The following is a 24,008-nucleotide window of genomic DNA, read 5'->3' as shown; positions in this document are numbered from 1 at the left end:
GAGTTTCCACCAAGCATAAGTGATTATCAGTAGAAGGAAAAAAAATATCCCGTTGTTTTTCCTAAGATCTTCTGAAACTTCACAAGATAAATACAGATCTTCAGGCAAACTCCTTTTGTAAGACACTTTTACCAACAAATATTTTCTATAGCTTTAGCATTGACATGCTGTGTAAAGCAGCCTGGAGGCAGGATCAGCAGTGGAATTCTGGCTTATCTTCTCTGATGTCACCAGTTCTACCGCCAATTTGGAAGAGAGTAAATGTCCTTCAAAATTTCAGTCAAAAATAGTGTTGGTATTTATCCCACTACCACAGGAGAGATGAAGATAAAATTTAGCCACAATTCTTTATATAATAAACAATATCTTGGCTATCCAGAGAAGGATTTGGCAGCTGCAAAATCAGTGTGCTAGAAACAAACTGGAAATACGAAGTGGTAATTCCGAAACAAGGTACATTGCCAAAAGTGCTGATCTCAAGTATCTTCCAGGCTTTGGAACTGGCCAACTACTGTGCCTCAGGCACCAGACCCAAAACAATTGGCAGCAGAGCATGAGTGTTTGTGAGTCAGCACAGGATTCCTATACCAAGGAGGAGAAGGTAAGGAAAATAAAGCCAGAAAGAGATTCCACTCGCTCAAGAAAGGATGTCACTTTGGTGTTACAAGTAAAGATGACTCAGTGTGTCCAATGCAGCCAGGCTTTCAGAGTTTCTTGTTATGGCAAAGAACAGCACAGAAAATCTTAACACTCTCTAGAGGAGAAGTGGACAAAAAAGTAATGAAAACAGTGTGTAACTTTTCACAGGGACAAAAATAACGACTAAGTCAACAAAAGTAAAACCGCGGGATCTGTGACTTCTCCTAAGACTGTGCTAACCTTGGTTTGGCAAGTCACTGCAAAAGTAATCGTTATACCTTCAGTCTTAACAGCTATTCTGGCTAGTTTTACAAAGGTTAATAATGCTTTCAACATGGCACTGGCTTTCTGATAGCACAAAGATTGCAATCTGGGAAAATGTTTCTTTAGGACTTTACTTAGAGCAGGTCTCTTTTTAAACCATGGAAGAGTTCCAGTCTCCAGATACTCCCTTACATGTTTGACACTAACCTACTTCCTTCAGCGTGAGCAAACACTAACAGAATGAGACTGAGCATAATGTTCTGTGCTGTACTGATTAGCTGGAGAACAGCAAAATGTAGACAGTCTTTTTATCGTGGACCTAGATGTTGCTGTCAAGTTTTCCTTCAAAAATTATGAAGAAATAAGAAGGAGAATTATTCAGGAAATGTAATTTTAAGTAAAGATTACTTCCATTTCTCCCCTGTCCATTCTGTTCTCTCTTCCTGATTTATCTTCACATGTTCTTCCCATTTCTTCTAGTTGTTGTCCAGCAAGACTCAGTTTTATCAATGACGCTTACCCACCCCACTGTTTAGAGGTTGTTTTTTGTTTTTATTTTTTTTTTTTCCCATGGAATGATTATTATTAATTATGATTCCCGGTAAGGAAGAATGGAAACCATGGTTTTGTCGCTAGGTAGAGTTCATTTCCTAAAGCTTTATCTGCCCGAAAATTAAGTAGCTGTTCTCAGGGTACTATTTTACCACAGAATGGTTCCATCAGCAAAGCCAGGTGTTTGTTCCCTGTTACCACCATGTGAAAGTATGTACATTCTTAACACTATCCAGACTGATTGTAGGGGCCACACCATAACATGGTCAGTCAAATGATGTGTAATAAAGAGAATTATATAAAAAAGAAACAACAAAAGAGGCAGTGAGCTGTGGTACATGGAAAGTAACGAGCTGCTAGGACACTGGAAAGAAGGGTGAGGGAAACTGTCTTCTGTCAAAAAAACAGCACCTCTGAAACTGCACCCTCAACTACATACCCAGGACCAAGTTTGAGAGAAGATACCTCCCACCAACCATCCACCCAACTATCTCTAGAGGAATCTACTGACTATACAAATCAACTTGAATGAAAATTCCTAAATTATTTATTCCAAGAATTTGGAACTCATCATTCCCATTTCAGTGCAAGAACTGAAAGCCAAGAAAAGACTGGAATTTTGTAGAAAGAGTGCTTTGTCATGTGTCTTGAGTTTATTCACTATAGGAAAACCAAAATTTTTCTGAGATAAATACCAATTGTGAATCAGTGTCATCAATGCTACTATGTAGTCCCTCTCATTCCCCGCATCAAGGTTTGTCTGAAATAGTGATTCTTATAGAAATAAATTTTTGCTTTAAAAAGTTATTAATTCTCTATTCGTTTGTTTGTTGATTGAATTGTGGGGTTTTGAGCATTCAGATTTCACACTTTTATTATTTTTTTTCCACATTCAGGAAGAAAGAGAATAGGAAAATATGGTGGTGGTTGTTGTTTCTTTGTTGTTTGTTTTTTTTTTTTCACACAATCATTTGACTAAGTACTAAACAACCATGATAACACAGCGAGTGGTTGGCTAGAGTAAGTTGTGACAATTTAAAGGTCATTCAAATCACATATCTGAGGCACAGCAGATTGGGAAATGCAAACAGGAGATAACAATTTCCTTCTGAGTAATGGCACTTCCATCCAATAGAAAATGCTGGGATTCTGAAATATAGTCATAAGCCAAAAATGAGAACAAAACATTGAAATATCTTGGGAGTTAGGTGGTCAAAAGTATATATTTTAAAAAAATATACTTAAATCCTAACAATATATTTCTTTAGGTGAAGTGAAAGCTTTGCTTTGTATGAAAATAAAGCTGACATCATTCTGTGCCCAGCACCTGACCCTCAAAGTAATTCCTTTTCCCCACCAACTCTGGTGGAATTTCCAACAATATTGCACTGAGTTTTAGTACCAGCCCATAGCTGCTCACTTTTCTTGGTAGTGTTCTCAGTACTTCTGCTTCCAAAACTGCAGTGCAAAATCACTGAATGGCACCAGAGGACACCAACACAGGAGCAGTCTTTATTTTTTTGAGCCTTTTCATCAACCATCATACATAATGTGCTCAAGGTAGGATTTACTGTTATATGACATGGCCAGAAAAAAACCCGAAAGAGATATCAAGTTGATTTTTTAAAAATAATTTTTTATCTATTTGAAATACAATTCTTATTTAATTGAACTGAAACATTTTGACATCTTAATGAAATTCTTTCAAAAATAAGAATGTGTTCCCATGAATTGTTGATTTTTTCAATCAAGCAACTCTAGAAATATACACTGAACCAACACTTCTAGCCTCTGTATTATTCCTTGAATAAAGACAACTGCAGGCAGCTACAGACAATGAAAATCAAAAATATATGAGCTGGAGTAAATCCAAAAATTCAGAAGAGGATTTCTTGATTTCAAAGGCTAATTACAAACATCAGCATCATGCACAGATGAAACACTTCTATAGATAGGCAAGGAAAAATATTATATTTCTGTCCAAAACTTTGGTAGTGAGATGAAATGGAACAACTGGTTACACCATTTACCTAAGGCATCACCAAAACTGCTCCTGAGGTTTGGAGACTGGACCTAAGAGGACATAAAAGTCAAGAAAGTCCCCTATCAAAGGAGCCTGAACATAAAAGCACAAAAAGATGTGTCAGACTGTAGCTCTCTGAGTTCTCCAGCTTCCACACTGTAGGGTATACCACACAGCAACTCTGCTCTGCAGCCAGAGATCATTGACAACCTGAGATGCCCAGAAGTCACAAAGTTAAAGCTTCCAATGAAAATGTGACTACTTTTGGTGGTGCAAGTTTATATAAAAATAAAAAAGTTTTAGTAAACATTCCAGTTTTGGTGACCTGCCCGGTTCTGATAAAAAATCCATGTAAAAGAAAAAACTGCTGACTAGCTCACCAAACACTGCCAATTAACAACCAGAAGGTGAGAATCAGTCATGACTTAGCTCACTTGGAGCTAGATGGGAATGAGAACATGGCACAGCTGAAGGCTTTTGTCAGACCTAGTGTACTAGCCACAGATTAATAATTTAATTTCCTTCTGGCTCTCTGTCTCCAAGGAACTGATGGGGTTTTGACACTATTCCTTTACCAGAATTGCAAAACTCCCAGCCCTAGGAGAAGTGTGACTCAAGAGCTCCTTAAGTTTTAACTCACTTGAATAGTTTCTTTCCCATAATTTATTTTTCAGCAGGAAGAGATAAAGTTACTGTCATCTAATGCTATTAAGTCATTTACATGATTAAAAAGTAATTAGGAACAAGTATTGTTGGATTTGATGAAAATATCCCATATCACTTGTCATGTATAATACACCATACCCTTGATACATATGGAGTTTTGAAAGGTGAACTAAAAATGCAATCATTGATGTAATTAAATGTAGACAGGAACACAAAAACAGTGTGGAGGTGGCTATGGTTTGTGATAGGCAGTTTGTATGTCAGCAGATAAAATAAATTTAAATCATGTTTAATTACCATTTTTTTGGAAGTTCTCAATTGTTTTTCATAGAAAATATTATCATATCATATTACTAAATAGTATTTAGTAATTCAATTTAAAAAACACACTATTAAATATAATTTAAACATTCCTTGTAAAACGCAGCTATCCAGTGACTACACACTGGGCTCTAGCAAAAAAAAAAAAAATCACATTAATTACACTGTTTTAAATAAGAATATTTAGAACTAAGGTGGTTGTTCTTCTGTTTCCATGCACAAAAGCCTTTGCATTTTGAAAATCCTGTAATGACCAGCCTCCTTGTCTGCCCTGAAAAGGCTGAAAAGCCAGGATTGAAGGCTCAAGCTGGGGCTTCCAGAGAGAATATCTAGGGCTACTGACTAGGAGAGAAGCACAAAGCATTTGTAACCATGCATCGAGCCGATATTTTAGGGGAGAAGAACACAGAGGGAGAGTGGGATCGAGAAAGCAAATCGTAAAATCACTTACTTGGGAGCAAAAGTAGATGTATCAAAAGCTTCACGAAAGGGAATTTTTAAAAAAGTAGGTACTCAAAATTATGCCTTGGAGCTCATGATGTATCACAATGCTGTTTTGGCTTGCAGAGCGGTCCATCTCCTCACACTGGGAAGCTGCTAATCTGGGAAGCATGACCCTTTGCAATTCTGGAATCTCAGCTAAAGCCTCCCAGGTCGGCCTGAGAGCAAGTTTCTGGGGTCTGCCAAATTTGCAGCTGGGATGTGGATGGATCACAGGGGACTGTCAAAGAGCATTATGGTTTCCTGATGGGATCTGCAGCATGTTTTCACTCTGCAGTGCGACCACTGTTCTGGCAGAACTCGTTTTACACAACATATCCCACAGAAAATTCTGCAGGATGTGTAGCTACGGCAAGGGCAGCGCCGTGCCTAAAATGCAATGAAGCAGACTGATGAGATACATCAGTTCCATCAACTCTTCCTTTTCTGCTGAGTCTTGTAGGTCTTAATGGTGCCAGCCTCTCCTCTCTTGCTACTCCAGCCTAGTCAGGGAAGCCAAGTGATGAAATGGTTTCATCCTATAGTCAATGTCTGCTACACGAAGAGTCACTGGCTCGCCAGGCTCATACCGACTCTTAGCAAATGATCTGGTTTTAATACTTAAATTAAATAATGACTTATTCATTTATGTGAAATTTATTACACTATATTTGAGATATAAGCACTAAATTTACTTAAGTAATGTTTTATTAATTTTTAAAAATTACTTGAAAGGGTAACAAATTCCACTTGTAATTTAAATAATTTAATTCCTTAACTGAGTAATTGTTTTACTTTATATTTCCTAAAGTATAAGAAACTCACTATTATGTCATGCTGGGAAACAGCTTTTACCTTTTAAAAAAAATACCGGTGGCTCAGAAATATTTAAATGTTAAAGTCACTCTGCTGTCATGATCTCCTCAAAACAGGGAATAATAACATGTATAAAATACATATTAGTCCATAAATTCCAAATTTTAATCATTATCCTAATATCAAATTTTATTTAATTGATATGCCATCCTAATAATTAAGTTATAGTTTATTGTACTGCAGATAGTGAAAACTATAACATGGAGAAGTCAAGTGATATCCTTATCTTGTAAAAGCAGAGGGTAGAACTCTTCACTCTGCATTAAGTCCATAAATAAAGGTTGCCTACTGGCAAAAACAAAGCAAAAAAGGGGGAGAATATATCTTTTTTCCTTGGGAAAGCTTGGTGTCCTGAATGTTTTTTGGAGAACCTGTCTGCCCCACTCAACCACGTTCTTCAAGGGCACAGCCACACTCCCATCTCGAAGGCAGGGTCCTGGAAAAGATAGAGTGAAGTGCAACGAGGATGCTCAAAGTTGTCCTTATGAAGAACAGTTTCCTTAAGAAGAAAGAATCATTCTTCTTGGGATGGACTGAGTAAGTTAAATAGGTGCTTTCAGCCTGGAACACAGATGAATTGAGGGAGAGGTAAAAGTTAGTAGGGGATAAAATAATGAATTTCAGAGACGGGGTGAATACTGCAGGGGGGGCTGCAGGGCGGCCCCTGTGAGGAGAGGCCGGGGCTGCCCCAAGCCGGACACAGCCGGTTCCAGCCACCTCCAACCTACCCACCACAGGGCACGGCTGGGCCCCGCAGCTGAGGTGGTGGCACCTCGGGGAACTTATATTTAAGAAAGAGTGAAAAATGCTGCACAGCAGCTGTGAGAGAGAGGAGTGAGACAATGTGAGAAAAACAGCGCTGTAGATGCCAAGATCAGTGAAGAAGGAGCTGGAGGAGGTACCGCAGGTACTGGAGCAGAGATTCCCCAGCAGCCTCTGGAGAAGATCATGGCGATGCAGGTTGTCTCCCTGCAGTCCACACAGGACCATACCAGAGCAGATATCCACACTTGCAGCTCATGAAGGACCCCCACACCAGACCCACAAGTTTTTTCATCTTATTTTCTCCCTGTCCTCCTGTTGAGGATAGAAAGTGAGAGAGTGGCTAGGTGGGTGTCTGGCTGCTGGCCAAGGTCATGGCAACAAACTGACTCAGGAAGTCATAGAATCTTCATGATTGGAAAGGACCTTTGAGATCATCGAGTCCAACCAAACAACCTACAGTCTCTGCCACTTGAGCATGCCCTGAAGTGCCACATCTAGACATTTCTTAAACACCTCTAGGGATGGTGACTCAGCCACCTCCCTGGGCAGGCTGTTCCAGTGCCTGACCACTCTTTCGGTAAAGTAATTCTTCCTCATATCTAATCTAAACCTCCCCTGCCGCAACTTCAGACCATTTCCTCTGGTTCTGTCATTATTCACTTGGGAGAAGAGGCCAACACCCACCTCTCTCCAACCTCCTTTCAGGTAGCTGCAGAGGGCAATGAGGTCTCCCCTCAGCCTCCTCTTCTCCAAGCTAAACATGCCCAGCTCCCTCAGCCTCTCCTCATATGACCTGGTCTCCAGACCCCTCACCAGCCTGGTAGCTCTCCTCTGGACACGCTCCAGCACTTCAATGTCCCTCTTGTACAGAGGGGCCCAGAACTGAACACAGTACTCGAGGTGAGGCCTCACCAGTGCCGAGTACAGAGGCACCATCACTTCCCTGCTCCTGCTGGCCACACTATTCCTGATACAAGCCAGGATGCTGTTGGCACACTGCTGCCACCTCGTGTTAAGCTGGCCGTCCACCAGCACCCCCAGGTCCTTTTCTGCCGGGCAGCTTTCCAGCCACTCTTCCCCAAGCCTGTAGCGTTGCTTGGGGTTGTTGTGACCGAAATGCAGGACCTGGCACTTGGCCTTATTAAACCTCACACAGTTGGCCTTGGCCCATCGATCCAGCCTGTCCAGGTCCCTCTGTAGAGCCTTCCTACCCTCAAGAAGATCAACTCTCCCACCTAGTTTGGCGTCGTCTGCAAACTTACTGAGGGTGCACTCAATCCCCTCATCCAGATCATTGATAAAGAGATTAAACAAAATCGGCCCCAAAACTGAGCCCTGAGGGACACCACTGGGGACTGGCTGCCAAGAGGATTTCACCCCATTAATCACAACTCTCTGGGCACGGCCATCCAGCCAGTTTTTAACCCAGTGAAGAGTACGCTTGTCTATGCCATGATTCGCCAGCTTCTCCAGGAGAATGCTGTGAGGGACGGTGTCAAAGGCCTTACTTACCAAAGTCCAGATAGACATTGCCCACAGCCTTCCCCACGTCCAGAAGGTGGGTCACATGGTCATAGAAAGAGATCAGGTTGGTTAAGCAGGACCTCCCTTTCCTAAACCCATGCTGGCTGGCCCTGATCCCTTGGCTGCCCTGCACTTGCCATGAGAGCTCACTCAAGATGATCCTCTCCATGATCTTTCCTGGTACTGAGGTCAGGCTGACAGGCCTGGAGTTCCCCGGATCCTCCTTCCGACCCTTCTTGTAGATGGGCGTCATATTAGCCACCCTCCAGTCATCTGGTACCTGCCCTGTTGACCAGGATTGTTGATAAATGATGGAGAGAGGCTTGGTGAGCTCTCCCACCTTGAACACTGAACACTGTCCTTGAACACCGGCATAAAATTACAGAATTATTTTAATCTGCTGAAGACATCTCCTGTGTCTCACTGTCAGACTATTGGTCTGATCCATATAGCCATCCCTCTGAACAGGAAAACAACTCCACATCCTGTCAGTGGCGCTCTTAATGGTGATATGACATGTAGACCTAATATCAGTTGTTAATAGGTGGAAGAAAAGGTGGCTAGATTTACCTCAGAAGAAGCAAAGTGGTTTATCTTTACACTGCCCTGTAGCACATACACAAAGTCAATTTTTACAGGAAAGTAGTATAACAAAAAAAACCCAAAAGCAAAACAAACAAAAAACTAGACCAACAAGAGTTTTATTTGGCAAAAGCATCTATATCTCTTTTCTTGCACATAGACAAAAATCTCTTTTTGAGTTTAAATAGTGCTTTCAGTCCAAGTCAGTAAGTATGGCTGGAGATATAAACAAGAGCCCACATGCTGCTTTTACTCAGAAGGGTAACCTCAATATTTGAAGCGAGATTATAGACTAAATTACTCAAGCCCTGCTATTTTACCAATATCTTCCAGCTATTCCTCCTGTGTTTTCAGAAGGCCCACATAACTTCTCATTATATAGTGCAAAGAAATCAACAAGAACAAAGACTCACAGGATGTAACACTGAAAAACATACTGATACAGATGAAATGAAGAGAGAGGAATTGCAAATGATAACACAGGGAAGCCGAAGTGGCTTGCACATCTTTGCTATCCAGATTAGGCTAATATGGAAATTGCTACAGGGAAGTCAAATACTGGGACTTAATGCAATGTAAGAATTATAGCTACGTCAGTTCTCAAATAACACAGCAAAAGGTTTACCCTGTTGACTAGATGTAATTTTCTGCCAAATCTGGAAAGCTAAAAGCTATCAAGTCTGATTCTGAAGATTTCAACAAATTAAGACAGGCAGAGCTCATTTGATTAAGAAGCAGAGTGTGCACTGGCATAAGAAAAATGTCACTGAAGAGTGGGTTAAATAAAGCCAAATAATGTAAGGTTTGAATTGTTAAGGTAGTTCAAGATGGCAATGTCATGCATACTTTCCAGACCGTTCTTTGAACTTGCACGTGTTTCTCGCCTTGAATGCAAATATTATCTGCCAGTAAGAACTTTAGTAAGGTCTAACGTACCAAGAAAAGAAAGCACCCATCATTTTAGGAGCTATGCTAAGGCAAAATCTGTGTTATTTGATTTAAAAAAAAAAATAAAATCATCCCAATATAATATAAAATCTGAAAACTAGACAGAATTCTGTCTTCCACATGTTTTGGCACCTGGGCAAAAGAAAACCTTTCCATTCTGCAATGTGATAGGAAGTCAAAGGATTAATGCTAATACCAGAACAACAGATACTCATGAAAAATGTGTGCATTATCACTCTGCCCATTCCCCTCAACAAACTCTTAAAACAGCAGTCAGGAAAGCACCAGCTCGAAAAGAATGAATGGCATATGTGCTGTGTTTCTGGCTGATAGCACGGTGTCCAGGTAGTGAGACAATGACAAATTCCATCACATGCTACTGAGAAATAATTATACACATTGAAGCCAATTAGGACTAGAGTTCCAGCGTTTTCTAGCGACCTGCAGCTCTCCTGTATATCAATTTTAATTGTGGATGCTTTTTTGCCAGGAGTTTAAAACCAAATGGTATGAACAAATCATGTGGCATCATTTAACCCACATCCGCTCAGTAAGTATGGTTCACCATGATTCCAAAATCAAACAAACAATTAACATGTTGAATTTTAAGTCAATTATATCCAACTAATCTCCAATTACCTATCTACTTTTTCTACTTCAGTTTGGTGACGTATATAAAATTTAAAGAGCTCTAGAAAAAAAAATAAAATTAAGGAGCACTAAAGAGAAGTGTACTTTTATGTTAAAGTCATTCCTGAGAACACCTGTGAACTGCTGAGTTTAATTGGGCTACATCTGCTCCTGATTTTGTGAGTTCTGACTGATTATCTGCCCTTATACTGTATTGAGTTGTCTCTCTTTCTTTCCACATGTCTTTTTGGGCTACAGTTTATTGAGAATGACACACCTGAGAAATGAGCAACCTAAAAATCTGCAAGCTGTGTAAGAGGTGGTAGTTCTCGGAGACATTCAAAAGGCAGACAAATTCACAGACTTAGTTGTATATGGTTTCAAAAAGAATAACTCTGGCAAGGATGTGGCCTTATACTGACCTCCCCGAGACCAATAGTCACGGAGATTCAAAAATAGAAACATAAGGAGACATGACAGTTTCCAGGTGAAACGTTTCTGCCCCACAATGTGAAAACAACACTCGAGTTGCTTTCTTCAAGGGAATTCCATGCACCATCGCAGGAGACAGTACAAGGCCATATCATGTCCTGAAATGCACTTTATGTCTGCTTATTTTATGCAACGTGAGTTATACTGATTCATTGTGGCAAAAATCCTACTGACTTCCTGCATCAGACTCTTAGAGCATCTTTATGAGCCAGAGCAGCAGTAAATCACTATTATCTCAATGGATTTGGAAACAGAGAAAAAGAGGAGAGAGAGTATCAGAAGGCTGAACATAAGCAAGACTGTGGTAAAGATCAAGATTTGAGTCCAAAACCCTTATTCTGCTACTACTTTTCTTATTAAATGTTCTTCTGTTTGAATGAAAAGCTATCTGAGCTCACAATTTTGTTCCTGCTCATCTCAGAACTGCCCCTTTCTGGGGTTGCCTGGGTCAGTCCCATTGCAAATGCTTCATTCCTATCAGACACACAACCCAATCTGCATTCACAGAACACACAAACATTTGGAGAAACAGACAGCTCACAAAATGTTGACAATTTGATTTAGAAAGGAAGGTCAAGTTGTATCTACATATACTGTTATAGCCTAGTAGACTGAACACTGCAGTAGGTGGGAAATTCAGGTTCATTGTCCTTCTCAGCATTAGGCAGTTCAAACTGATGTTCCCAGCATCTCTACAAAATACCCTGATCAGCAGGCTGAGAGCTATATCAGGTGTGGTATCTCATACGCTTCTTGAAGTCATGCTATGGGTGGACACATCCGAAGGACACTATGAATTTAAACTCTAGTCACTGATGATCTCCCCAGAGCGAGAACAGAAAAACTGATGGAATTCAGGAAAAATGAAAAAATATATAGTAAGAAAATCGAAAGTGGAGGTTCATATAAATAATAAGAACGAGAGTTTGTTTGAATCTCCGTCCACTGAAATTGAGGAGACTTTTACCACTGATATTTAATGCAGCACTGAATGTTTTTAAAAAGTCCGCTTTAACTACCATATCTATTTATTTGAGGAAAAGTGATAGCAAGCCCTCAGGCAGATAGGAAAAGGCAGACACTGCTTTATGCATGATTTAAAAAGTCACTTAGGAAAGAAGTGGGAAACAAAATGTTGTTGCTCTTTTCAAATGACAGCAGATCTGCAGCTGGGAGAGAGTTCAATTTTTCCCTGACAGGAGTTCAAGGGTGGAGTAGAAATTAGTGCTTAAATGTAAAAATATTTTACTAGCCATTTTTTTTGGAGAACATAGATGAGTTAAGTTTATCTGGAATACAGAAAAGCAAAAGCGGGCTATTCTTTTTCTGGAAACCTCAGGTAAAATATTGTTGTCCTCCAGAAGTTTTCTGAGCAGTCAGCAAAGATTATCCATCTGCTTAAATAAACTCTCTATTTTTAATAAGTGCCTGTTCTTTGTTTTTAAGAAACTTTTAATCTAAAGTTGATCTTTAAAGACTGTATTGCCTTAGTACGTGAGCTGTAGCTGTTAAGATGAGCAAGGTAGGTTTGAGAACAAATTTCCAAAGTGGGAAGGATATGGAAAGAAATGGGGGGGGGGAGGGGCGGAAAGAAACCTGTAATGAATCCAAGGAAGAAAAAGTTTTCTTTCATTTCAGAATAACATTTAATTTTGTGGGTTTTTTTTTTAATTAAAAATACTATTAAGAGCATTCCATAGTTTTTTTCTTCTAAATTCATTAATAATATTCATACCTGGGGAGCAGGGGCGGGGAGCGAACAAACGAACAAAAACATTTAAAGTTATGGTCCAGAAGACAGTGAACTGAAATGATTTTAAAAACAAATTTCAAGCATGAAAACTATCCATGTTCAGATCCATTACATCCTCTCAGACCCCTTTCTGCTTTTATAGTCTCTTTACCAAATTGAGTCAAGGTTGGTTTTTTTTTTCCTTTTCTTTCACTTTTTTCTAATTGCCCCAAACCTGACAAGTTAGTTAGCCTGCTGGAATGTGGAACGTTTATGGGAAATACTATGTGTTTAAGGTCACATGGACCCTGCAATGACCAGGTACAGGTAATGGAATGTATTCTTCTATTTCCATCTATAGACAATGTCATATAGAATGTTTATCTCATTGTTTCATTAGCATAATTTGTCATAACTGGATTTTCCACAATGCAGAGAAAAGATAACACAAGTTCCCATAGCTGGAAATTTCTCAAGTTAAATGGGATCTGTTCTCAAATTTAAAATAAAATTTCACCTTTTTTCCCAAAAAATATTAAGAGATTTAATGTAATAAAATGTTCGTCGTTGGGGAGAATAAATAAAAAAAAGCCAAGAAAATTACCTTTTACTTGACTTGTGCAATGGGAGGATGCTGAAAACACTAATTAGTCATTAACACAGCTCAATTTGTAGTCTTAATGCCTCAGAGACAAAAGGCTGTTAACTGGTGTTATTATTTGTATAATAGTAGAGCTACAAGTCCCCATTTCAGGCTCCCCTTGTGCTAGGAATTGCAGAAATACATAATAATTAAAAAAAAAATCTACCCTAAATAATCTTATAACATAAAATTATACTGTAATGAATAACATCAGTAAAGCAATGACAGGGACAGTAGTCAGAGCAAAGCTGTGTTTTACAGCATTTTTCCTGAAACCAGTTGCTCACATAAACAGTGAATCCACTAATATCTCCAGACAGATGAGTGGGTTAGGTCAGTCAAAGGTCCTATGGCTTCCTTTCGTTCAAATATTTTCTGTATTCCAGCGAGCAGAAGAATCTTAAGCAAATGTAAGCAGCATGCTGACTAATTACAACCTGTCATAATAAATAACTGGATCCCCTCAAATTCAGTAACTCAAGTAAAGGAAGAATTCCCAGTGGATTTATGCACATGAAATAAATGTTAGTTTTATTTAGTTAGTTTTCTGTTATTCAGTTGTGTCCCTTCTTGCAGCCTAGGTTATCATCATACAAGTCATATCTTCTGGGGATATATTTTTAGAACTGCTAGTAGAAAAATAACCCTTATGCTTGAAAAATTTCAAACAAATAAGGAGTCCTAACAAATTTGACAATCTGCATGAGACAAAGCTGTATGGTGGAAAACAATACCAAACAAAGGAAAATAAAAATAGAATAGCTAATGCAAGGAAAGAGATTGTACAAGTTTCCTACAGCTCTGCACAGTAAAGCTTTTGATGAAACAAGAACTTCTTTATTCTTTACAATAAAAATGCCAATTCTGTGGTATTATAAAGCTAAACAAATGGCTTTTAAGTAGTAAACAGACTGAGAAATGAAAAGAATTAAGAAAAGGAGTATCTCTTGAAATTGGAATTTGCCTTTATATTTGACTGATTCAGTATTACATATGTTATCTTCTAAAATTATTTTAATTAAGTTGAGAATATACAGTCTACTAGAGCTGTTTGGGTATTTTCTGTCAAAGTACAGTGTTACCCACCCTAAGGTTCGAAAAAGTGGAGTCAAAGCTTTCGCCCCCTTGCCAGTTATTAGATTTATCTTAAGGCTATATTGTACATTTTTCTCTGACTAGCTTTTTCGAAATAACCCTGGGCCGCCTTCAGACCATGTGGAAGTCGCAATGTTGCTCATTCTGCCAAACTTATATGTTAAGGGGAGTTAAACATTCACTGAACAATTTCTGATTCATTGCATCATATTGTAAAGTGTCACCCAAGTCATAAATTGAGAGGAACCACAAGACTATATCTTCCCCAGCCTCCCCATATTAATTCTGCTTCTGCATCACCAGTATCCATCCAAATCACCACCTTTTCCCCACCTGAGCAGTGAAATATGTACCTCAGATTTCTCTCCATTTCTTTTTTTTTTTTTTTAACTTTTCCTCTGAAAGTTATTCACCCGTCTTTTCCAAACTAGTATTTCAGAGAAAGAGGAGAGAGACAACAGATTACCTCTATCAGGTTCTCTCTGTTCCCTCTTTCTTTGTGAGAATAGCATTAGACAATTTTTCTCTCCCTTCCATTTTCCAAAGTTACATCTCAAAAGCTGAGGGAGAAAGGAAAATCTTAACTGCTCTTCCAGTAAGCTATGGAAGCAACCAAGTACTCTACTTGCCTTAAAATAGAGTCCTGTCAATAAACTGTCAACAAATTGGTGATTTTTGTGTGTTCTGGATGTGTGTAGGTGCAGTTCTCAGCCCTCAGGCATTTTTTTTATGTATCTTCCTCTTTTATCAAGAGTATTTCCAGCACAACCCTATAGCTCTTTGCAACCTTAGAACCACTTCTGTATGGAGCATTTCCTCCAGCAGTACAAAAAATATCCTTCGTAATATCACCATAAAATCTGTTTGACCCACAAGGCATCAATTTTAAGAAGTCCCAGGTACAACATTACATGGATTATATGGTTAATTTTTGACTAACTATACTTACATTTGATTAACTAAACTTACTTCTCAGGCCTTTCTCTGGAGACCTTTGAGCAGGACTCCTCAGACTCTTTCCACAATTATCATCTCCTCCCCATATCAGGCTTGCCAGTTGCTAGTACCCCTTCAGTTTCTTATCACCTGAACAACTTTCCCATACCCTTTGGTCTCTCTACCCCTTGCTCTTTAGCACTGAGTAATTGGCACGTAAGACTGTTGTCTTAGCTTTCATTCCTCCTTTTCTTCTAAATTCAGCCCTGAAAAAAAAGGTTTCTACTGCTTTCTGAACCCTCTTTTCCTATCCTTTAGCTCCTTCCACACAGCAGGGGAAGTGTGCTGTTTCTCCAGCTTTGTCCATCTTCATCTCTGAATTGTCTGTAGGCAAACATCTCTTCTCCTTTTTTCAGTACTGCACAGAAATCTTGCTGTATCCTGTGTCTTACCAGGGATTTCTCACCAAGCCTCACCGGGTTCTTTTGGGTAAACAGTCTGTTCAGTGCAGTGAAGGTTTTTCACTGCAGAAAGAGCAAACTGACAGACCTGGTGGTGAGAAAAGAATATATAACCTCTGTAAAATTACCTGGGTTTCAGTGTGGACCTGTGATTAGGCTTTAGAAAAGAAAGGAATTTCATTATCATATCTTAGTAGAAAAGCCAATTAGTCTAACAATTAAAAATAGTTATGGCAAGGTATTCTGGTAAGAAGAATAAATTAGAACAGAAGATAACGATCATCATAAAAGGAAACATTTGAAAAGCATTTTCATTGTTAAGATCTAAAAAAATGAACTGATAAAACACATATTTTGCATTAATTTAATTCTGTTTGGTAACATTTTCTACTGACTAATGAGTGATTGGAATATTCGTGAAAAACTTTCAATTTGACACAAAACATTTAAACATTGTTGCATATCATTGCCTTCCTTTATGTACATGGCCTATGCCATTATAGTATTTTAGCATATCGCCAATGTTGATACGTTCATCCTCAGAAATTATTTTATGAGTACAGAATATAGACTCGATGGTCCAAATAAGAGTGTAAATTGGCAAATCTTGGGTGAGCCCACCAAGTGTGGAATTTAAGGCAGCCAAAATTTTTTGCAGTTTTTATCAAACTTTTCCAACAATTTACACAAAACTAAAGTGACAAAAGGAAGATCTGATGCATCTCACAAGTTCTTTTTGTCATTCTGCTGTAGGAGGATTGTGCTAAATCACTTTCGAATAGAAAGGATTTGAATCTGACAGTTCCCTTATATTGGATAAGTCCCCTCTTTGCTGTGCCACCACATGAAAAGTGCATTGGGTAGGGAGAAGAACAGAAACTCACACTGTTGCTTCTACTTTCTGAATCTGAACCATTTTTGTCTTAGCCTCTACAAAAAGTACCCAAAATAAATCTATCAGTTCAGAAAGGACATTTTGCACAGCCCTAAATAATTTGCTGGAGATAAGCCCTTATGTTTCTCTTACTATGACACTTGAATGACAAGAAAATCCTTCTCTAATTCTGCTGAAATATTTTATCCTTCTTTTTGGTCCCTAACACAATAAAGCTTGCCTCTTTTGATTTTAAACTTCCCAGGATGGGAATTATATCTTCTTGTACACTAGTAAATCCATTGCATAATGGAGTTGTAGTCTTCATGGGGTCCCTGAGGAACTACTGTTCTAAAAAACAATATTAGGGAAACTTCGTAGGTTTTGCAAGGCAGGAAAACCTATCACCCTGTGCTTGCTTGCTGGATCCCCATTCTGGGTTGTGGCTAGCACCACTATCTTAAAACTACAACAGTAACAGCAGTAACAATGAGAGAATTTCAAACTTTTATCTATCTACAAAAATATCATAAGCACAAAATAAATATTAATGTACCAAATATGCATACGGAATACCGAGAAATAGAAGAGTACTGGAACTCAGTTGTTACAGTTGTTTTTACCGCACGTGAGATGATTTCGAATGGGGCTGGTTTAAAAGACATCTCAAATACAATTAAAGAAAAATACTAATGGAAAATAATCAGCCAAATATCTTCACAACAGGTGAATATTATTATCAGGGGAAAATATTATCTATAAACACATTACTTTCATCTGATCTGGCATACTAGCTAATAGCGACTAGAAATAATTTTAGGCTGAGATGCTTGTGGATAGACAGTGACCTCATTAATCACTGTGATGGAGATACTGGTAGCTCCCTGCAGTGAGTCATTATAGAAGAGCATCAAATAACAAACAATGACAGCTAGCTAGTAGTGAGTGAAGTCTGACAGATGGTCAATAAATTCATAACTGACACATTTTTGTAACTAAAAGGTAGGTTTGAAGTCTTTTGGGCTTCTAACAGTGCTTCTCCAGAGCACCAAATCTGGGTCATAAAAGTTAACATCCAGTTCAAGTCCTTTAAATGTAAAGGAAAGGATAAAAACCAAATCCTCTAGGCAGTAATCGAACTGCAGTATGCACAAGTTTCTAAATACCAGTGACACTTACTAGTTCACTACCGTTAGGAATGCTGCATCATTGCTAGTCTGCCACCACACCATGCTGTGCACCATCACAACGCATTTTATGCTAATGTGATGAGACATCACACAGTTTGATATGATGTGGAACAACACAGTGGTGAAAACTTATGGACCAACGTAATTACTTTCAGATAAGAATTATTAACTCAGCTGGCAGAACTCTGATCTAAATGTGCATGATCTGAGGATAAATAAATAGATTAGATAGATTTACTGAGAACAATTTGCAAGAATGGATATTCCATTGTGTCTGACTCTGCACACAGCTCTATTTAAAATGCTTCTCCCTATGCAATAGTACATACGTGTATTAATCTCCCTCTTGCCCTTTTCAAGACTGCCGTCGTTTATTAATATTTGCTTGTTTTCCTGGTTTTGCCCTTTATAATTAATTAAAACAAACATTTTGGGGTATGTTTGGTTTTTAAAAAAGCTGAATTGGCTAACATTGTGTTAATGAAATAACACTTTTTGGAAGGAGCATTATTGAAGAAGTAATCACAAAACTTGTAATTAAAAATAGATGTCTAGATCCTCAGCTGGAGTAAAGCACTTTTAAACTCCGGAACAGAGACCGTTTCCTTTTCTGCAGGAGAGTCCCTGGAGTCCTCGTGACCCGTTTATTGAGAGAGTTACACTGGACCAGGGAAATACAGCAAAAGAAAAATTACTAAGCACGCTTGCAAATAACAGCACTTGCTAGTTAATTTGGCTTATAGTTGCTGGGCTTGTTCTTGCAAGCATTGAAGGGAGTAAGATTTTATTCAAAATTCAAAAACTGAAAACGTAGAGAAGATTTGCGCAGGCAAGAGAGCATATGAATGTAGGTACTGTGCTTTTAAAAACAGAGTAAAGGAAAAGGAAGGAGGAAGGCTCCTATCTAAGCAAAGGGGGCCAAAGTAAACAATGAGCATCAGTAGCGGAAGACAGAAGTCACGGAGTGCAGTGATACCACCACAAGAATTCAAGAGGGCCCCACATCCTGGAAGACACTGAGGACCAAGGATGCATCTGGTAGTTCTGCTGATTGCTTGAACACAACTAAGCACTGACAGAATAGATGACCTTTCGGTTTTATTTAGCTTGGAATACTTAACGGAGCAGTAAGATGTTGTTCTCTAAAAGCCTAAAGAAGAGACCTGGCACTAACACATTCAATACGAGACAAAGACCACTGTGCACATTTATGGTGCTAAGAATAGAGAATAGCTTGTGACAGCACGACACTAAGTAAAGAGAGGAGTATTCAATCCATGCCCTTCTTCAGCCGATATATAAAAGCGATCTACTATTTATAAGAGGGAGAAATGACACAGCAGCTTCCTAAACACTCTGGTGTTTTGTTCCAGCTACAGATCGAAGCAAGGGAAGAAAGCACACACCTAGTTTCAGCTTTTTTGTTAAAAATATGCTTGGTGTGAATTGCTGGACTTAAATATGACAAAAGAAAAGTGAATAAATTACTATAAAGCAGCTGAGAAATCTACTTAGGAGTTTCATTAGACATTTTCTAAATCTGGGATCCGTACAAGGGGATCTCCTGTGTTGGGCTAAGGGAAGTCACCAAAATATTTCAAATATCCTAAAGTATCCTGTGCCTGCATGTTACCTCTACCTGTCATTCCTGACGCTCAAAGATCAATCTGCTCTAACCACTCTTAATGGCAAGAATCAAAACTGCAGGATTTTTTCTTCAGGCACAGTAGCTCAGAAAGCTTATTTCATCCCATCAGGGACCAAAAATATTGCTATGTGACATAGGTAACCATTCATGCAACTCAGAGAGAAAATTACAAATAACTTGTAGTGAACTCTTCAGGAACAATTGATAAGCAGCAATTTGTCCAAGCAAATGATTCGTTCACCAATTACGAATAATAACTAATCAGTGAAAATTATAACTTGAACTAGGATAATCCAAAATCAGATAAAAGAATAAATTCACTGAAACCATAATTGTAAGCAGTGAACCAAAACCAGAACCAGGCGTCCTGACAACCACTTATCACACGTTGTCACTAGCCATTGCTGACTTCTACAAAAAAAAGAGCCTTTCAAATGTGTCTGCTTTTGAAAACCACTTGCTTGCTTTGTTTTGTATCTTTTTTATTTTCTTTTTCTATTTGTTTCATTTCTGAAAGGTTTCAATAAGAACTATTTTCTTTTAAAGGAGGCAACATTTCAAAGCTAGAACAGATTAATTGACAGAGAAAAAAATTAAGTTGTTTATCTTTTTTTTTGCTCGTTAATGGTAGACATTTTTTTTTTTAACAGCTTTTAAAAAAACCCAGAAGTTGCCATTTTCCCCTTTCTTATTGCCTACTTTAAGTCCAGTCATATTTTCATAGGCCGTATTGCAAAACAACTGTAAATGATAGAGTGGTTAAGGATTTCTGCAAGCAGATTGTTATGAAAATGAGTTGACCCCATCCCCTTTTGTCAATAAAATAGGATATTACCAAAAGGCAGCTTTTGCAATCACATCTGAATTGGTTTTCAAGCTTCACAGAAAGGTCAATTCAAACAGTGACAAACATCACCTTGGTAGACACCACTGCCTACCTCCAATTTGGGAAAGCTTTTATTAGCTCACATTCATGCTGAGGGTCAGCTTTTCGGTGTTCTTTTCTGAGAGACTGAGGCATGAAAGCTCTTGAAATCTCCATTTACTTAATGAAAATAATATTACTGAATGAATGATAATCAAGTGATGTTTTCATTATGCCAAGTAATTTTCTGACAGCGTTTCGATTCTCCTTAGCAACATGTGTCTGTGAGGGTTGTAACATATAGGCCCTTTACAGTAACTGTCTCTCGCTCCCGCGAAGGACGTCTTAATCAGTATGGGAGGGTTGGCCGTTTGAATGTACTGGAGTAGCTATCTAGTGCTCTCTTTGCTGCTTCAGTCCTAAGCAGAAATTTGTTTGTAATTTTCTTTTTTTTTTTTTGCTACTTGTTTTATTTCTGGAAAGTACTATGTCTTTTGATACAGCCACATTAAGGGAATAGAGCAGCAATAGAGTAGTAGGGTCTCATTTAGTGAGCCCCACTGTCAAGGAGCGACAGGAGTGGGCTGCTCCGCCAGGGAAGGAGGGCTGGCAGCCACGACCAGCAGCAAGGCAGGCAGGGCAGTGACCCGGCTGACAAGGGACGTGGACACCGAGCAAGTCCCGTGACAGTAACCCAGTTCAGCCAACAGTCTAGCAGCCAGGCTAGACATGACCATGATGAGACGGATCACCGTCACATCACCATGATGAGACGGATCCAGGGTCAGGGCAGGAATTCGAGTCAGCAGGTCAGGACCAGGATCAGTGAGGTGCATGGCCAGGCACAACAGCTCTGAGACCGAGTATCTCAGTTTTAACACAGCTCCTGAGCAAAGAGGGCCCAAGACACAGCTCTTTTCCCAGCAGTCTGACTCAAGGTCACAGCTGTGCCATATCAGAGCTGGCTGGAAGCCTTCCTTTTAGATACCCATTATCTCTGACACTCACATGTGATGCATTAGGACCAAAGGAAGGATATATGGGATCCTAGGCATGGAAACAGGCGCTTCTGACAAAGAGCGAGTCAAGAGGATGCACAGAGCTAGAGGATTGCAACAAAGCAGAGGATTTGGAGAGAAATGTTCATGACAGAACATTGTTGAAAAAGCATAACAGGACTTTTCATAGTTTTTCATTGATTTTACTCAAAAGGAGTTTTTCATTTCATCTAATGAAAACCTTTCTGAAGCTAAGGGCTACAATTCACGCATAGGACTTAAAAAATAAGAAGTTTTAGTCATAATCATAAGTATTTTATAACACCATATATTTAGAGGAAGAATTTGTGTGGAAAAAAAAATATTCCTGAAAGAACTCAGAAATATTTTTTTTTTTAAATTTAAACAGTGTTTGGCTAATAGCTTTACCCTAAAAAATATAAGAAAGCATTTTTAGAAAGAAAAAATATTTAATTTCATCATATTTCTGTTACTAAATATAATTTTTAAAAGAAATAGATATTGATAAGAAAAATTAAATTAATTTAAGCCAACAGAAATCTTTTGTTCAGAGCGACATAATTTTTTTAGATTTTTAACGCTAGAAGGAGCAGAGAGGATTGTCTCATGCTTTTCTCTGGAATGTTAAGTTCAGCTAAAAAATCGGTTATTCACACAGCCCTAGTTAAGACATAAAAATACTTCATGAACACTATTAAATAAGTTTCAACATCTATAAAATCTTAACATCTTTCTGTTTCACAGAATGTTTTACAGTTTTAGTCTTAAGAAACAAAAGCTTATGAAGTGCTAAGATTCCCTCATGAATTCAAGAACTAGTATAAGCCTTCTGACTTTTCCAGTGTATTTCAGTTCTGGAAACATTTTGTAAATTATATTAGTGCTAATCCACTGTGGGATAACGGAATATGAAGAGATGCAATTATGGTTTTCTGTGTACAATTCAATAAAGCACAAAGCAAGTGCTTCTCTTTACAGAGAGATATGCCTTAATCTTGTAGCTTTTGAGTTTATTACGAGTACAGAAATGTGCCCTAATATAGGTTACATCGACATCACTGATGGCACTGTACTATAACTGTCTACATATCAAAGAATTAATGTAAACTCATTCATTTTTCCAAGAAGTCAGGTTAGCTTACGAAGCAACCTTCAGCTCCAAAAGAGAACTATTTCTAGTATATGAGATAGTTGACTTACAGCTTGTTTAGATGCCTTTACATCACACTGAAATCTGCAGTCTGAACATGTCAACATACTAAGAATGTTTGGCTGGGCTGACAAAAATTATTAGATCAGGTCAGGATTGGACTAGGTTTATTTAGATAAAGATGCAGCAATTTAGTAGCAGGCATGTCACAAAAGACTCAGTAAAGCCTACAAAATGGTCAGAAAAGCTGTGGTGAGGTGCATTGTTTATTTTAGGTCAGGGTGTTAAGAAGCATAATAAACACATAGATCATTTGGAGTGCTGCTCTAAGTTTAGCATTTTTTTCTGGCTCATCCCACTCAATCTTGTGAAGCTCATGTTCAAAAAAATTATATATGCTACTTCTCCCAGAAATACGGGCAACAAACCCAAAAGTCACAGGGTTAGAATAACTAATATGACTGACATTCTTAATAGGACACCTCGAATGAACTTTGTCAAGGATTTGGATTAATTAGTTAATGGATTAATTAGTTAATATTATACCCCAGGGAAGGTATTATTAGCAGAAGCATGGGTGATGTGTCTTAGGGATATGTAATAATTAATAATAAAGGTAAACAAGAAATGTCCTTTTGTAACTGTAGAAAATAGTAGCTGGCAGTGAAGGAAACTTGATGAAAATGCTGTATTACCAGCTGTATCGCCACCATTAGGGCGCACCAGCCCTGTCAGCAACTGCTCGATGCTGGGAGCCAGCCAGACCATTTTGGCCAATCTCTACTCATCAGAGTGCAATGTAATTTGGGAACTACCATATGGCAATAAACATGGCTACACAGATACAGCACAGCCCCTTTATCACAGTGTTATTAGGCGCTAAGAACATTACGTGACAGAAAGAGAGCAGACTGTCTAGGGTTGCCTTGCTGCTGCCCACATATATGAAATATGTTAACATAATGTTTTGCTTTGCAACCTCAGAGAGATAAGTATCCTTTCTGAAATTGAATAAACAAATATTTCATTACTGTAGTCAGTTTTAATACACAAATCCTTCCATGTGTATGGTGGAAGAACTGATATGAGTCTGAGGGATAAAGCTGAAATGCTTACAGCCTACACAAAACCTCATAGACAAGAGTTTCTTAGAGAGTGAGATTGGTCCCGTTTCCTTCCACAGAAGAGATTGCTTACACCTTTCTCATGTGTTTGGGAACACTGAAGAGCTTAGGTTGACGTATTTAAGGAGAAATATTTAAAGCTTGATAGAATCTGATGGGAATGTTATTCTCTTTTTTTTTTTTTTCCTCTTTTTTTCTTTCCTGCCACACACGTCTGTCGGGAAGCTACAGTGTGCCTCTAATAATATAAACTGGTCTCTGTTTTCTCTTGTCTTTCAGCATTACGCTTAAAGTGCAGCTACCTGCTGAGACAATAAACATGACTTCCCATGACTTTTCAGTAAATGAAGCTCACTTCTGAGGCCCCAGGGTACAGTCAATCTAAAATATAGATATGAGGGCTGGAATTAGAAATTTCATGATCAGCCAAGTGTACTTATAGCAGCTACATTTTGAAGGGGCATTCTTTCATCTATTAATTATATTCCACTTCCCCCTCTCACCAACAC

The sequence above is a fragment of the Larus michahellis genome, chromosome 1 (assembly GCF_964199755.1).
Source record: "Larus michahellis chromosome 1, bLarMic1.1, whole genome shotgun sequence".
Lineage (NCBI taxonomy): Eukaryota > Metazoa > Chordata > Aves > Charadriiformes > Laridae > Larus > Larus michahellis.
Note: the sequence above shows the minus strand (reverse complement) of the source record.